Source organism: Phalacrocorax carbo, chromosome 2, assembly GCF_963921805.1.
Source record: "Phalacrocorax carbo chromosome 2, bPhaCar2.1, whole genome shotgun sequence".
NCBI lineage: Eukaryota > Metazoa > Chordata > Aves > Suliformes > Phalacrocoracidae > Phalacrocorax > Phalacrocorax carbo.
The window spans coordinates 108,153,578-108,169,183 of NC_087514.1; the positions used below are offsets into that span (position 1 = coordinate 108,153,578).

General features: G+C 36.7%; 1 protein-coding gene across 1 annotated transcript in view; it reads right to left on the reverse strand.

Annotated features, from left to right (window-relative positions):
* The window catches only part of CNTNAP2 (contactin associated protein 2), a 1,195,621-nt gene that overhangs the window by 618,131 nt on the left and 561,884 nt on the right, over positions 1 to 15,606 (reverse strand). The gene's annotated exons all lie outside the window — the stretch shown is intronic.

The window sequence follows — 15,606 nt, forward strand, 5'->3', positions numbered from 1 at the left end:
GGAACCGTCGAGCACTCTCTAGTGACAATACTGCGCATGCGCCCCACTGCCAAGTGGGAGGTGTGACTATGCAAACCAGCTCATTGACTATGCAACGGGACAATGCTATAAAAGGCGGAACAGCAGAGACCAGTTGGAACGTTCCTCCACCGGACTGAAGAGACATCGGACTGAAGATACATCGGACTGACGGGATGCCGCAGATCCGTGGTGGTAGCTATTGTAACTCTCTGTCTCTCTTTTTCCTTTTTTTTTTTCCTCTTTCTTTCCTTTTCTCTTGCATACTTGTTGGCAGCCAAATAAAGTGACTTGGCACTTGACTCCGTTTTGAGTCTTAATTCTGTTCCCAAGAATACCACAAACCTGGTCACGATAACACATCCAATTGAACATCACTCCAAAGTTAAGCCCAGCCGCCCCTAGCCACCCAGAATTATCTGAGGTTGGTTAGAAAGCAAGGGGGCTCAACTTCTGCCAAATTGTGCAACCCAACAGTGGATCATGACACCATCAAAATGGTCTGCTGAGTCAATTTTTACTACTGTTGTGTCCTCAACTGCTATCAAAGAACTGGTTATGTATAGCATCTGTATAAGTTATTTTTTTCACATTCTATAATTTCCAGAAACACTTTTCACAGTGATATAAGAGCTATTTGAGTGTCAAAGAGCAATCAAGCTTCATGATGTTTAGCATTTATTTTCTACAGAAAAGTATGTAAAACCACAACCAATATTTCATAAATAATTTCTATTTCATTATTCAGTAAAAAAATCCACAACCCATCTTGTATTCATTAACTAAAACACACCCAATTGAGACTAAGGCTTGCAGTGATGTTGATTAAATGCCTATTCATACATCCTTACATTACTGAATATAGCAAGTTTTAAAATATAAAGGTGAATACATTATGCTTCCATCATTCAGGATTTTCCCCACAAATTGCTAATATCATAAATAGTTCTCTACTACTTCCAGGTCATTTGTTTTGCTGACACAATGATTCTCTGCATGCTGATGAAGTAGGTGATAAATGTTTCTGGTTGATAAAATCATTTTTCCCCTGTACATCTTTAATAAATCTATATGTATAATCACAATATGGTCATTATCCTCAGTTGACACAAACTGTTGACTCTCTAGGGATTATTACAAATCGCAGAAGTTAGGAAATTTGCTACCTTGCAGAAACTATGTTTATGTTTCCTAAGACTGATGTGGGGGAAGCATGACAGTGGACAGTTTTTGACCTACAGGTCCATGTCATTTATACTAAAGACAAAATTATGGATTTTGGCGCAGCATGGATCATCAGAGCCTGTGATTTTACCTTCATGATGCTGCTGCTTTTTAGGCTTATGATTTTTAAAGACAAGTAATGTTTTCTGCAAACCAGCATCAAGTGTATGTATATCATAGTCTATCTGAGACCAAAATGTAAGATATGCTAACTCATACTCACACATTGGGTCAGGTACAAAGGCCACCTTTAATGAAAGGAGCATCAAGCACATCAAAAAAAGTTGTATTACACCTGGAGAGTAAGTCTAATCACTCTGCTTACCTTCTTAAGTGAGATCAGAAAAAAAGCCATAGAAATAAACTTTCGTTTTCTACTTGCAATATCCAGACTCCACAAAATTCTTCCTGTGGGAGTCAAAGAGATCTAGAAGTCTGAGAATGCAGATTCTATAACTCAAGTTTCCTCATGTCTCCGTAAGATTTTGTCCCTCTCCTTTCTAAAAGATTAATAGCCATATGCAATGCATTTCTGTTTCACACTGTTTTTTAAACATATTTGAATTGGTAACAGCTGACTGTCATCAAACAGATGGGTAATAGTCACTAAAAGATTTGAAGGCTCTTTCCAATGTCCAAGATCTAAATTTTTTTATAATGCACAGACTTTTGCATGGATCACATTGACCCATTGCCATGTCTGTAGAAAGGAGGTCAAAGGGAAGAATTTTACACTTCTGAATTTTTAGTCCCAACCACTTCTTCAAATTATATAGAACCATATGCTGAGTCTTCCGTAGTATTCTCTCACCCTTAATTACCAGGCTAGATATAACCTTTGCAAGTATACCTTCCATTCCTGCCATTACTTGCATCATGTAACTGGCATCACCAGTTCTAGGCTCTTCTTGCCATCAGAAAGAAGAGAATCAGGTAGACAGACATTTTAATTGCACAATAATCATGCATTCTCTTTTTGTCTCTGCTTCTGATTAGACAACGAACTAAGACACTTGGATCAAAGGTGTCAGATTTGTTGTTAGCAGTTGAACTCTGCAATGAAAAGGCTTACAACCATACAACTTGAACCTACTCCCAAATCTTCCTAAACCTGCAAAGACTTTTGGTGAAATTATAAACTTTGAGCCCCTTATTGTTTAGCCCAACCAAATGGTGAAGTTTTGTTCAGTACATAAAACATGAGCATTACAAATTGACTGCAATATTTCATATTTATTAGTATATAACATATCTCATATATCAGAATGCAGCAATATATATTAGAAATATCACTTTTCTTTACAAAGCACATCATTCCAATAATAATCCACAAACACATTCCAATAATAAATACTTATTAAGCTCTAAGTGCAGCTAAAACACTCAGTCTGATCTGTTTCGTCTGAATGACAAATTCCAGGAATGTGAATCAGCCCAAAATTAAATATCAGAATGGCATGTTACATTTGCAGTGCAAGAAATCCATTAAAAAGTTATCATAATGCAAGGAGGACACATTTTCTCAGGCACAGATTCAGATGTTGCTCTCAGAAATTAAACCACCCTGGTTCATATTCTGAGTCTATATTCAGAAGCAACAGTATGTGATTTCAGAGGTGGAGTTAACTTGTATATGCTTACAACTCAAGTAAATACATTGCTTCTGGAATTTGTTTTGAAGAAATACAGTATTTTTCTAACCATTTTCTTTAACAGAGATTATACCAACCTGTTGTTTTTGCTTTCCTTACAAGCAGTTAAGATATCCAGGAAATGCCTTCTTGAGATTTTTGTACGTACTTTTAGAAAATAATTTTTAGAAAAGCATGAAATCTGTTTATAGAAAAAATATCTAAATCAAAGTCACTCTGTTATCACAAAAATCATACTTTTATGTAAAGCAAATCTGCTCTGCAGATTATAGTCTTTTCAATCTACATACACCGGCTTGAACAAATGCTTCAAATGAAAGAAATCTGATGGGCATTACAGCTTAAGGAACCTTCATGACAAATATACATCATAAAAAATATAATTCCATAAACGATGTCAGAAATTCCCTTCCATTAAAATTTGTTAAATTTACTTTCTGATGGTTATGGGAACCCTTATACGTGGTATATCAACTTTCCCATAAGGTCATCTGGTACCACCTTGTAACATCTGCAAAAGTTACCTTAACAGGCAGGCATCTGATCCAGAGCTGATCTAGACAATGACTTGGCCATTGTGGGTTTGTGGATTCACAATGCATTGCCCATGAAAAGGCAAGCAGCCCTTTTGTACCTATTCCATCAATGTAGTGACACATACATGTTCTGCACATCATTTATTGAAGCAAATTCATATCACACACTTCAACACAGCTGAGTAAAAGTGCCATATTTTTCCAAAACCTGGCCCTGAGTTGCCATATTTCAAAAATCATTCAATTAAAAAAAGAAGCTGCAGTACTCTTTAATTAACCAGCTTTTTTTATGCATAGCTGTGCTGGCAGCATGCACATGGGTCTGCATGATAATTTGATCACCTGAAGATTACATAGCAATTATGTTTAAGAGCTATCATATGTAGAACTGTGGTAATGACTTGTGTTCCTTCTATGATGACATTCAGCTATTTAATATCATGATAATTACCATGAGGCGGAATGGTACTTAGACAGTAAACCATATAATTCCTATAATTTCAGTGTAAATATATAATTTTTCTCATCCTTAGCCACTCAACTACCAGCATTACTAGGAAAGAGACCTCAGCCGTCACATACAGTATGTTCACATGCATTCAATGAAGTCTGACTGTTCTCAGAGACTACTGCTAAAATGGGGGAAATTTTTTTTTTAAAAAAATACAGTAAAAAAAAAAAGGAAGAGGGAAAGAGGGAGAAGGAAGAGAAAATGCAGAAAGATGGGGGGGGAAAGAAATACAATTTATAAAAAAAGTTACATTTAAATAGGAAGTACAGCTCTGATTACTTTCATTTTGATTTCTCCCCTATTGGATTTCCTACAATATGAATGGACTGGATGACACTGCTGACATCTTAAAAATATAACACCATGTTCAGCTGGCTAGGAAGGTGTTTTAGGCTTTATCCCAGTATATGTCTGAGATGCCACATTAAAACCATTTCTTTAGTTAATGGCATCACCGCATTCCACTTTCCTCTAAAAAGTAGTAAAGTCAGAAAGGCTTAAAAATATGGACAGGGAATTGGGTGACAAATGTGACCCCATTCCCAAATCTCAATGGAAGTCACCAGTCACAGGTCTTCCTATCTATCCTTTTGTCCTGTACTTTTGGCTACATGCAGATTTGGTAAAATTTGGTCAGGGATCAAATCCGTACAAAGATATTTTATTTGGTGCTCCAAAATACTTTATTACTTAATCATAAAGAAACTACTTCAAATCGGACTCAAGCTCCAGAACATCTCTATTTCCTCCCTTTCTGGTGAGAGTAATATAACTACCCTCAATGTCAGTATCTGAAGGATGAAGAAGTGCTCTTTCACAAAGACTCAATACTGAGACTTTGGCACAGCTACTTAGCTACTCTGATCAAGGTACTGCCTGGATTTACAGAAAAATCTCTGCTATCAGACACGGTAAAATGACACTGATCAGAACAAAGCAGAACAACAAAGTACTTTCCAGAAAATGCTTATCATACTGGAAACAAAATCAGCATTATTAACTGCAAATTTAACATCTACACATATTTTAAAATCGTTACTGATCTCTGAATGGTTGCCTCTACAAAGCCTGTATAGAATATTTCACTGGGATTAAAAATACAAAAGTTCTGTCCTACAGATCCACAGCCATCTCAAGTGAAATTTTCTCACTCTGTTATCTCTCCTCCATTACCTCTATTTCTCTGCTTAAATCTTCTGTTTAGATTAAATAGTTGTGAGGGAAAAGATCTTCACTTGTAGCATTCTTTTCTTAACCCATAATGTCAGCCTTATGTCTGATGTACTAATAGTATAGTAACAAATAACATTAACCATGCACTGCGCATCTATCCTCCAAAAACATCAGAGCTGCATCAAAGGATCTCTGGCTGGGCCAAAGTATTCCACATGTGCAGTTTCATTTCTTATAGCTATTAGTTGTGGGTACTACAACATCATTATGACAAATATAATCACATAAACAGTGTATTATTTACATATTTTAATAGCAAAAATTAGGTTTTCTTCTCACAAAGCAAGGGGTAAAGCTCAAAATCATACCAAAAACAAGCTCTCATGTTGTTACTACTCTTGATAAATTACAGACATAGAAATTACTTCAGAAGATCCTAATCTACTTTTTCAGTAGTTTCAGATCCTGTCAACGTGATAGCATGTCAAATTTGCCACTGGAGTCTTTGCAGCTTGGATGTCAGTGACACTAAGTTAGCTGAGCTCCTGCTAGAGATGCATTACTACATGTCATTGCACCAGAAAAATGAGGAAGCCATGTCCCAGCACAGCAGTCAAAAGCTTGTTTCACCTTTTATGCTTTCTCACAATGAGGCAGAGAGCCAAAGGTACCGTGTTTGAACACTGCCTTCAGGCACTACTGTCCAGCCATAAGGACATGGGCAACTCGGTGGCTTGAAATCTGCTGCAACAAAACTGACACTGCCTTTACTCTTTTTCAAAAGGCAACGTATCTGCCACAAAGACAAAAAAACCACCCCAAAACCTAATACAGATACAGATGTATCTTGCATATTCAACAAGTACACCTCTTCATAATCTTGAAACTTAAGGTGAAGGAAAAGCAATTTTAAGTTTCTCTTGCCTGCTTAGCTTCCACTGCACTGAATCTGAATCCTGTCATTATCTGTCAATGAAGCCAATGCTAAGTGGTGTCAATGCTTGAAAAAGAAAAAATACATTTGCTATGAGATTTGGAATTTTTTCCTGACTTTTCTTTACATTAGATATAATGTATATATGGCAATGCACTATCAAAGTAGCAAAGAATGTTTTCTCAAGGTGTATTTTTAGCTCAAAACTTGGGAAAAGGTGCAAACTTTATTCTTATATTTTATATGCCAGCCAGAAACTCTGAATATAAATCTGTGAGGAAGTATTCCCTAAGGTGGTGAGAATGCTTTGCCAAGTTCTGAGTGCAATATCCACTGCAGATACACCAACAGCACTTTTAAAGTTTTCTCTGAATTTCAAAGCACAGGCATTTTTTCCTGCTATCACCATTATTAAAATGCTGGTATACTACTACTCATTTTGCTAGTTTTTGTGCAAATGTCTGTAAACATGTGGTTCTTCATCTGGGATAATTTAATGTCTAATAAGAAACGCAACAAGTGAAATGAATGAGCAGTAGAAGGAAAATAATAAGGAAGACATGTAATCTAATGACCATGGCTACAAGTCTAAAAGTACCTCCCTGGTGTTTTTTTTTTTTTACAGCAGGACAATTGGGTTCTTTCTGTAACATGTGTAGCTATTACACTACATTGTTACACAAAGCTAATTTTTGCTTAAGACAATCATTTTATGATGAGTGTATACACTGGTGAAGTGCTCTGCAGAGGTACACCTAACTTCTGGTTTGTATAATGTAAGATAAAAGCAGGTTCTTGGGGAAAATCTGGAGGTCTGGCATGGCATTAATTACAGCATGTATAGAAGAAAACACTAAAACATCTGAAGGAAAGTAAGACTTATGAACTCAGACTAAGCCTCTAAATATGCCGCAAAAGCATTGTCTGAAGGGTATGTATAACTAGGATGACCTTTTAAGCACCTAACACTATGGCGGATGATTTTTTTTCTGCCAGATCTAGTGTAACACGAGATTTTCAAGTAAATTTTCTTTCATTAATTCTTCAGCTTTCAAAAAGACTAATTCACTTAAAAAAACAAATAGGAACATTTTAAAATATGCTATACTTATAGTATAAATCAGAAAACTGAGGCAATGAACACATTTATAGTATACTTTGCAATTCAGCTTTAAGCTCACAGTTTACAAAATAAACTATACTGAACTCTATGCTCCTATAGTGGACTACTAACAGTACCAGGAAGGTAAGAGTGAGGTAAGACTGCAATTCAAGATAATGTTCAGGTCAGATTAAAACTATTCCTTCCATAATCTATTTTTTGACCCCAGAAAGTCAATTACAATGCATAGTATGAGATGTTTTCTATTTGAAAAACACAATTCATAGGGGAGATAGGAGATTTTGCACCACAGAAAACACAACTGCCATAGCAATGTGTTTCTCTGCCTAATTCCAATTATTTAATTGCTTAAACAATTATTGGGTTTTGGTTTTTTTTCCAACCAGAAAATCTTTGAGCTTATCTGTATATTGTAGTGATATTTTATAAACAAGGGTTTTTAACGTAAGTATTTTGTCCTGAGAATGTAACTGATCTTACTGTTGATGCACACTTACTTTGCTTTAAAATAATTTTATTCAAATAGTTTAAGTTTAAAATAGGAAAAAAAAATTGAAGGCTGTTCTGAAGACCTGCTAAATCTGGAGGTTGAAGACTTGGGTATTTTAACTATCTTTGATATATAAGGTGCAAATTAAACTGTGTAGGCTTCATCATCTCAAAGTTATACTCGCATGAACATCATCTGCATTCATCACTGATAAAGTGAGAGGTGGTAGGTCATAAAATCATTCCCTTTACCAAAACCTCCTCCAGCATTTATGGTTGTAACAATCATGTTTCAGCTGATAATTTTCCAGGTCATAGTACAATGTATTCATCAAATGGACAAAACAGAAGCAGTTAAATACATTACTTTTTATACTTTAAAAAGTTTTCATATGTATATCATTGCAAGGGTCATTTATGATTATTAAAGTTAAAATTCAGGCATTTTGTAACTATGCACTACAAGCAGCAAAATGTTCTCTATGATTTATTATTCTCTAGCTATGGCACTTCCAAATAAATTTGGTAACAAATACACGTATAATTGAAACATTCTAAAGAAACTCAGCTTTTTGTATTTTATCATGCTGATTTAAAAGTCAGAAGCATTCCACACAACCATAAATACATTTAGTTCTATCCTTCATTGTGAAACCCATAATTTGATATTGGATCTCAATGGGAACGTTAAAGTATATAATTAAACTCTGAAGCCTCGTACAGTAAAGAACTTAATTTACTTGAAAACAGCAAGCCTTTACTATGTTTTAACTGTTTATTAAAAAAGTTAATCACAAGAGTTCCTGGTCAATAAAAAAGGACAATTCTGACTCTCATACAGTAAATGGCCAAAACAGGTCTCAATCCTTATTAAATTGCTGAGCTCGTTCATTACTTAATGAAAAAAAACTACAGTGAAGAAGGAAGCTGAATCATGTCATACAACATTTACACTCAATTTACTCAGTGAATAAATGAGCTACAAAATGGCCAAGACAATCTATTGAAACATAAAGGAAACTGATGACTAGCTGGAGCCCTTGTTTTAATGTTTACAGCTGCATGAAAACAGGAAGATGCCCAGCTGACCTACAAAATACTGATTTAGAGTTTCTCTTTCTCATTTTTTTTTTGAGCGCATGCCACCCAACTCAGCCATCTGATGGTATATAGTCTTTCCACATGCCTTTTAATGTCTGGACGCTCTAAGAATACTCATTACTCAAGGCCACATTTTTCTTTCTGACTCACAATCTATAATCTTTCTTCAGCAGTTGCTCTCAAACACATATTTTTTACTTTTTGCAACCATGGAGCTCATACTTAAATTGAACTTTCAAAGCGAGCTGCATACACACTGATTAAGGAATATGCAGCATGGACAGTTTCAAGATGCTGTACTCAAATCTCATAGAGTAAAAGTCTTGCTGTTATAATTCGAACTTCTGCAGTTGACCCTAAAGAGCAAGGAGTGCAGGACTGAGTTGGAATGCATTTATTCTAGTAAGCAGCCTCACTGTTGTCTAAGGCACACAAATGTGTGTCATTAAAGGCCATTTCTAATGGATGTGTAGTCTTCCCTTCTTTCTTCCAACTGTCAGTCTGCCGCTGCTACTGATTCCATCTTGCTACACCAATTTATTTTAGGAAAAGAGACATTAAGATAGAGCATATTGCTATTTTCAGCTACTGCATTTCAATTAAACATGATGAGTTAATAGAGGCAAATCCTTTAGCATAAATGATAGTGGAACAACATTGTGCGTTTATAAGACAGTTCAGTTTCATTGTCGTATTTCCAAATTACTCAGAGACAAATACCTTGCGTTTAGCACAGCATCAGAAAAGTTGACCACTTGAACTTGTTGTTGGGCAAATAATTCAAGATTAGTAATTCAGTCAATTATGTTTTCCTCTCCTTGCCTAACATCCAACATATCTAAGACTATGCATATCTCTAATGTATTCTTCATTCGGTGTCATCTTGCACATTTTCATGTAAAAAAAGGTATCAGTTTCTAACTTGCCAGCTATAAAATTTGAGTCCCAAACTCTATCGTGCATGGATCAAGCGGTGAACTTAATGGTGGCTGAATACAGTGTTTTTCTATTCCTTTGTATGTATTTCAGTAGGTATAATTTTAAAACCCTCTCATATTCAAGGTTATGAGTCAGGGCTTTATTTTCAGATGATCTAAGTTGATTTAGTTCTGCTTTGGTTCAGTGAAAGTCTAATATTTTACTACAACATGGAGATGACCCCCAATGATTAAGGACATGCTATTGTAATAGGGCATACAGTTGCCAATTTTAAATGAATGAGTGCTTTATTTTAATAACAATAAGCAAAATTTTAAGGATCTGGTACTGCATTGGTATCACTTGCAACTCTGTTTACACTCCATAGAAAGAAAATCCCCAAATGATTCAATATACAGTGATATGAAATGCTCAACTTGCATTATACTTATCATATAGAGTGAGATAGTTCTCTGAGAGGGGAAAAAATACTTTTTGTTTTAGAAATGCTCTCCATGACAGGTAGCAGAGCAGATAAGAGCAGGTAAGAGCATGTAATCACAAAATCATTATGGTTAGAAAAGATCTCTAGAGATCACCTAGTCCAACCTGCCTGCTCAGAGCCTATTTGCACATTTTATTCTGCCAGAAGCACTGATTTTCATTTAACTGGGCTTTTACCTTTTTTCCTGACCTGAAACAGGAAATAGGTAATTTGCTTTTACCAGCAAGCGATTGCCCATCTTTGTTTTTATCAGGCTGCACTTTCCAGTATCTATGATACATTGTGTCCCCCACCCCACCACCAGACACACCTCTCTATAATTTCTAGCAGGCTTTACAGTTTAAGGTTTGCTGGTGTTTCAGAGTTTAAGACTTTCAAATTTCCCACTTGACAGAACAGTTCTGAAAAGTCTTTCTTCAGCATGAGTTTGCTTATGGCATCTCAGCTGTTCAACTGGCTGTTCCTCCCCAATGAATTGTAACATGCATTTCAGGCTTCCCTGCACCGTCGGTGCCATCAGTGCAGCCTCTCCTCAACTCTGGATTAATGTCCACTACTGAAAGCTGAAAAAAGCCAGAAGGATTAGAGTTTCTTCTCAGGAGGAGTATAAGGAACTCCCTCACGTCCAGTTAGCAGGAATTAGTGTGTAGTAGGTGCAATACTTACAACCACAGATATTGAAATACTTTACAGTTGTGATTTCAATTCTTCATCTACTACTATTATTTTGCTTTCTCTGGCCTAATGGGTTAGTTTAATTTAACTTTTCAAGCTCTAAAGTAAGTACAGACACTAGAATCTAGAACTATTGCTACGTTTCCTCAAACATTTTTAAAGTGATGGTCTCTAAAGTTACAGGCTCCTGACAGAGCCTGTAAGGTGCAAGAGAGTCACATACGATCTTAAGACCAAACAGGCAGGCAGTATTACTTATAGAGTTATTTCGGAAGGCAGACGCCTTCCTTGCATTCCAGGATCTTTAAATTATGTAGCATCCTCGCAAGCCTCAGGCCCAAGGAGTTAAAAGAAAGCATGCCTTCTGAATCAAAGCAGCACATACACAGCTCCAAGCCCCCATGGCATCAACTCTTCCAGCTTGAAAAAAAAACCAAAAAGTAGGCAGGGGTTGGGTTCAGCTGTCTTGGCCTGGGGAAGGAGCTGGGCAGCCAGCCCACAGAAGCAGGCAGGAGAGACCCCGGTAAGAGGCTGGAGCTGGATGTGCCTCTGAAGGTGTGTGCCCAGCCAGGAGAGGCAAGCAGGGGAGTCTGCAGTGCAGGCCAGCATGGACTGGCAAAGCTCTGCGCGTGGCTCAGAAACAGCCTCTCACCGGCACAGCAGGCCCAGCTCCAGCACAGCACAGGCCAGGACAGGGGCCTTCCTGGGTGAGGGCATGGAGTCACCTCTCCCCCTGGCAGGACCAGGCCCAGGCGCAGCTCCCAGAGCAGCCCCCCAGGCTCCCCACATTCGCTGCTGTTAGCACCAGTTAATGGACCAGGCTGCTCGCACCCCGAGCGCTGTGTAGCAGCAGCAATGCAGTCTCGCTCGGGAAGGAGTAACCCAACACTGACATACAACATCCTTAGATTATGTTTTCCTGGAGAAGGAAACTTGAAGAGAACACAGGGAGACAACATTCCCAAGCACATGAAGTATGTGCTATTCCCTTACCGGGTGAAGGCATGTTGCAGCACTGTGGTGCGGGCTGTGCGACGCCAACCTCAAGGCTGCAGAGTTGCCATGAGACTCAACACTGAATGTCAGCGTGGGCTTATGGTAAAGCCCTGTGTTGCTACTGAATGCCATGTAAGTAAAATGGATAACACTCAACAGAGTTCAGGACAGAAAATGTCTTGACTGACACATCAAACTGCTTGCTTAAAGGTTGGGGAAATACAAGTTAAACCTTTTGCTCAGTAGAGTCAGATTAAATACAGGAAGGAAATGGCAGTTTTGGTTAATCAGTTTGAAATGTCTGGAAGGCTCAAAATATAGTAAGAGTACATGTCCAAGAACAGAAAGGTCTCAAAAATCCATTAGATTTTATTTTTTCCAAAAACAAAGGGAGGCTGCATAACAGCATACGGATAGCTTTTCTTTTAGATGGAGGCATCTTTCTTGTTGGGAGCACTAATCTGTAATTAAAGGCAGCCAAACAATGTTTGCCAATTATTTGAAACAATACTTTCTCTCAGTCTTCAAATTACGCAAGATTTTTTCAGAAGATGGAAATACTGAAATATATTTGTCAATAGTTATTTCCAAGAGCCTGCTAACAAGTGTATTTGCTTCCTAACAACAAATCAACCAGCTCTGTATGTTAGTGGCTCTCACTACAGTGAATACTCATGCTCACACAAGGGATGAAATTTCATAGCCGCTACTTAGGGTATAATCTGTTATGGTTAATAAGCAAAGGGAGAATAACAGTCCGGATTGTTCCAGGTGGGGAAGAAATGCATGTAAATGTGTATAGACAACTCGCTCCAAGTTCATAAGATGCTGCTATTCAATGACGAAGCAGTGAATACTACACATGAATAAAAGAGGAGGCTTTTTTTTTAAACTTAGACATGGAAAACTAAATTCTATTGCAAAGAATTGCCACATTCCATTCTTTAAAACTACTCTTTCTTTGTGCTGAAACAAGGCACTCAGAGAATTTTTTCTTACAGCATTGGTTGTGACGGATCCAGTGTTTGAACATTTTTTCACCCTTTATCCAGGTAATATTGTTTAGAAGAAATTAAATAGGTAAAGCACATAGCAGACAAGTGGCTCTTGATTTAATAGGCAATACGATAGCCACATATAGCATACACGTATATACTCGATTTGGTTCATAAAGGAAAATCACTTTCTTTTGGGTTTAACAAATTATTGTTATATGTGTACCTAAAGTATGGGAGAAAAGACTTTATCTAAATGGGAAAATTCTAACTAAGGTAACAAGTAGTGGATGTGTAAGTTTTTGTGAGTTCTCTCTGTCTATGTGGCAGCATCCTCAAATGAAATATCAATGCCAAATATAAAAGCTATTCAGAGAGTATTGTCAGGATATTTTAAAATATGAGTCTTCAGTAGCTGAAAACCATGTAGAGGTTACAAACCTGACAGTTCACATTCAGATTGTGCATGCAATAGCTCTTTGTGTAGTCAGCGCCGTTGTTCCTCTAGTCCAGCATTTTTTTTTTCTATTGTAAGCGTTGCTGAAGCAGCAGGAAAACATCTCAAGTCAGCTTGGGACTCCTGACTTTCTTAAGATGTTCTATCAGAAACTAAGTTTTTAATCACTAGACTTATACCAGTGAAGGATTGGGCTTCCATCTATTTAATAAAGACAACTGACTAACTCCAAATCCATGCATCAATACTCTTTCAAGGGAAAAAAGAAACAAATCTAACATACATTTTACTATTTTCCTCTGATGATGCACAATAAATTCTGAAATGGTGGTTAGGGGGACAATGTTTAGATACTTACATAAATGTCTTTGATGTTCAAAAGCACAATCTATTATGTCAGAAATCAGTGGGGAAAAAATAAGCCATTTTATGTAAATATTTAAAATTATAATCAGGTTCCTATGCATTTAAAACAATTTTAAAAACTGCTGACTGATTAGTGTTATCCAAGAAGACTTTTTCATAACAAATACATTACAATTCCTAACAATGAGCCATCTTTTGAGTCAATGGAGGCTTCATGCCTCAGAAAAAGTATAGCCCCCAAGATTATCTTCACTGCTTTTTTTCTGCTTAAAAAATACTAGTCTTGAGTAAACTCATTGATCACTATTTGACTGAACTATGAAATACAATAAACTAATAAAAATTTGAAAAAATTATGTTTACAAGCCACTAAGTATAAGACTTTGCCCAAAAAAGCACACTCTTAATTTTTACAGAAGCACTGAAATTATTTTTAATCTTTGAATTTTACTTACAGTTTATCACCCATTCATTTATGGTTTTTTTTATCAGAAAGTAATAATTGCTATCTGAAAATCTAAGACCAACAAGGCAGTATTGTACAGATTAGAAATGCAGAAAATATTTCATGTGTAGCAAGTGAAGATGAGCTATCACTTGTACTTAGTTACAAATAAAGTGAAAAAAAACCCCTTACTGAGTATAGAATCTGCTCTACTTCAGGTAACCAAAAATTCTCACTCTTCTTAACAAAAAGAAAAGGCTGTTTGCTCTGATAAGTAATATTTAGAGGCATTTTCACACAATCTGCATCTTTCATTTAACTTTAATTTTCAAGTCAAACAAGCAAATGCACTCCAACAATACCAACAAATGGTATACATTGTATTAATGAACAATGAAAATCTTACGTGCAATGCTGTCCTGGTGTGTCTATGCATGTCTGTGTTTACATCTTGGTAAATCTGTTATTATTCTGATCTTTCATTATTGCTTTAGGTAAATAGCTCTGTATCACTGGCATCTTGAAAATGAGTAGACCGGTGCATGTTACCAGGCTGCAAGGAGAATGAATTTCTGAGCAGAAAAATAACACACTCTTGTAATTGTTAAAATTGATTGAAAAGTGTCAATTGAGTGCCTTCTAGCAGATGTAGTCCTCATACCACTGCTCTGTTTTTTTTCAGCTTGTGGGGTTCTTTAACAGGGTCATGTTTCCTTCTCTGCTCTTCTGCTTGCCTGAGCCACTACATTAAATAATAGAAAAGATTGTCCACAGGACTTTATAGGAGCTGTATCTGGTTAGAAGTCAAGGCCCAAGCAGAGAGGATACTACGTCTCCTCAAACTGCTTAGGAAGCCATTTTTTGGAGGGTAGGAGATTTTTTGGAGGGTAGGAGAAGGAGGAAGTAATTATAGTAAAAATGTTTATATAAGTAGCTTTTGTTTTGGAATGGATTAAGGATCTTTTAGTTTATTTTTTGATTAACTGTTGTAAATTCCCAGAGAACTCAGACACTACTCCTAGCATTGCATCAAAACTACATTTTTCCCCCACAGTGGCTTCAGTGGAAATTTTTCAATCAGGCTTACTTGCAACAAAGAATAAACACAAGGAGAACAAAAGGTAAAAGGTATGCATGTCGTTTTCAGGATGCTGTAAGAATTTTGCAAGATGCTTATGATAGCGAGGAAAGAAGAATTTTGCACAGAAAAAAACCCATGCTGTTCAAATAATATGCCTTACCAGTCCCAGTTAATTAAGGAGTTTACAAATGACTGCTGTTGCTGCTGAAGCTCTGCTGAATCTGAGAAATAACATCATAGGGAACTAAACCAAAATTTCTTTCTGCTCAGCTTGACAGATACCAAACTATTGTTGGGACAGTTCTGAGGAGTAAAACTGCTTGAAAGAGACATGCTCACTGTGCACAGTTATAAAGCAATCCTATTTACTGCAAAAAATAGGAAGAAGAGACAATATTGAAATACAG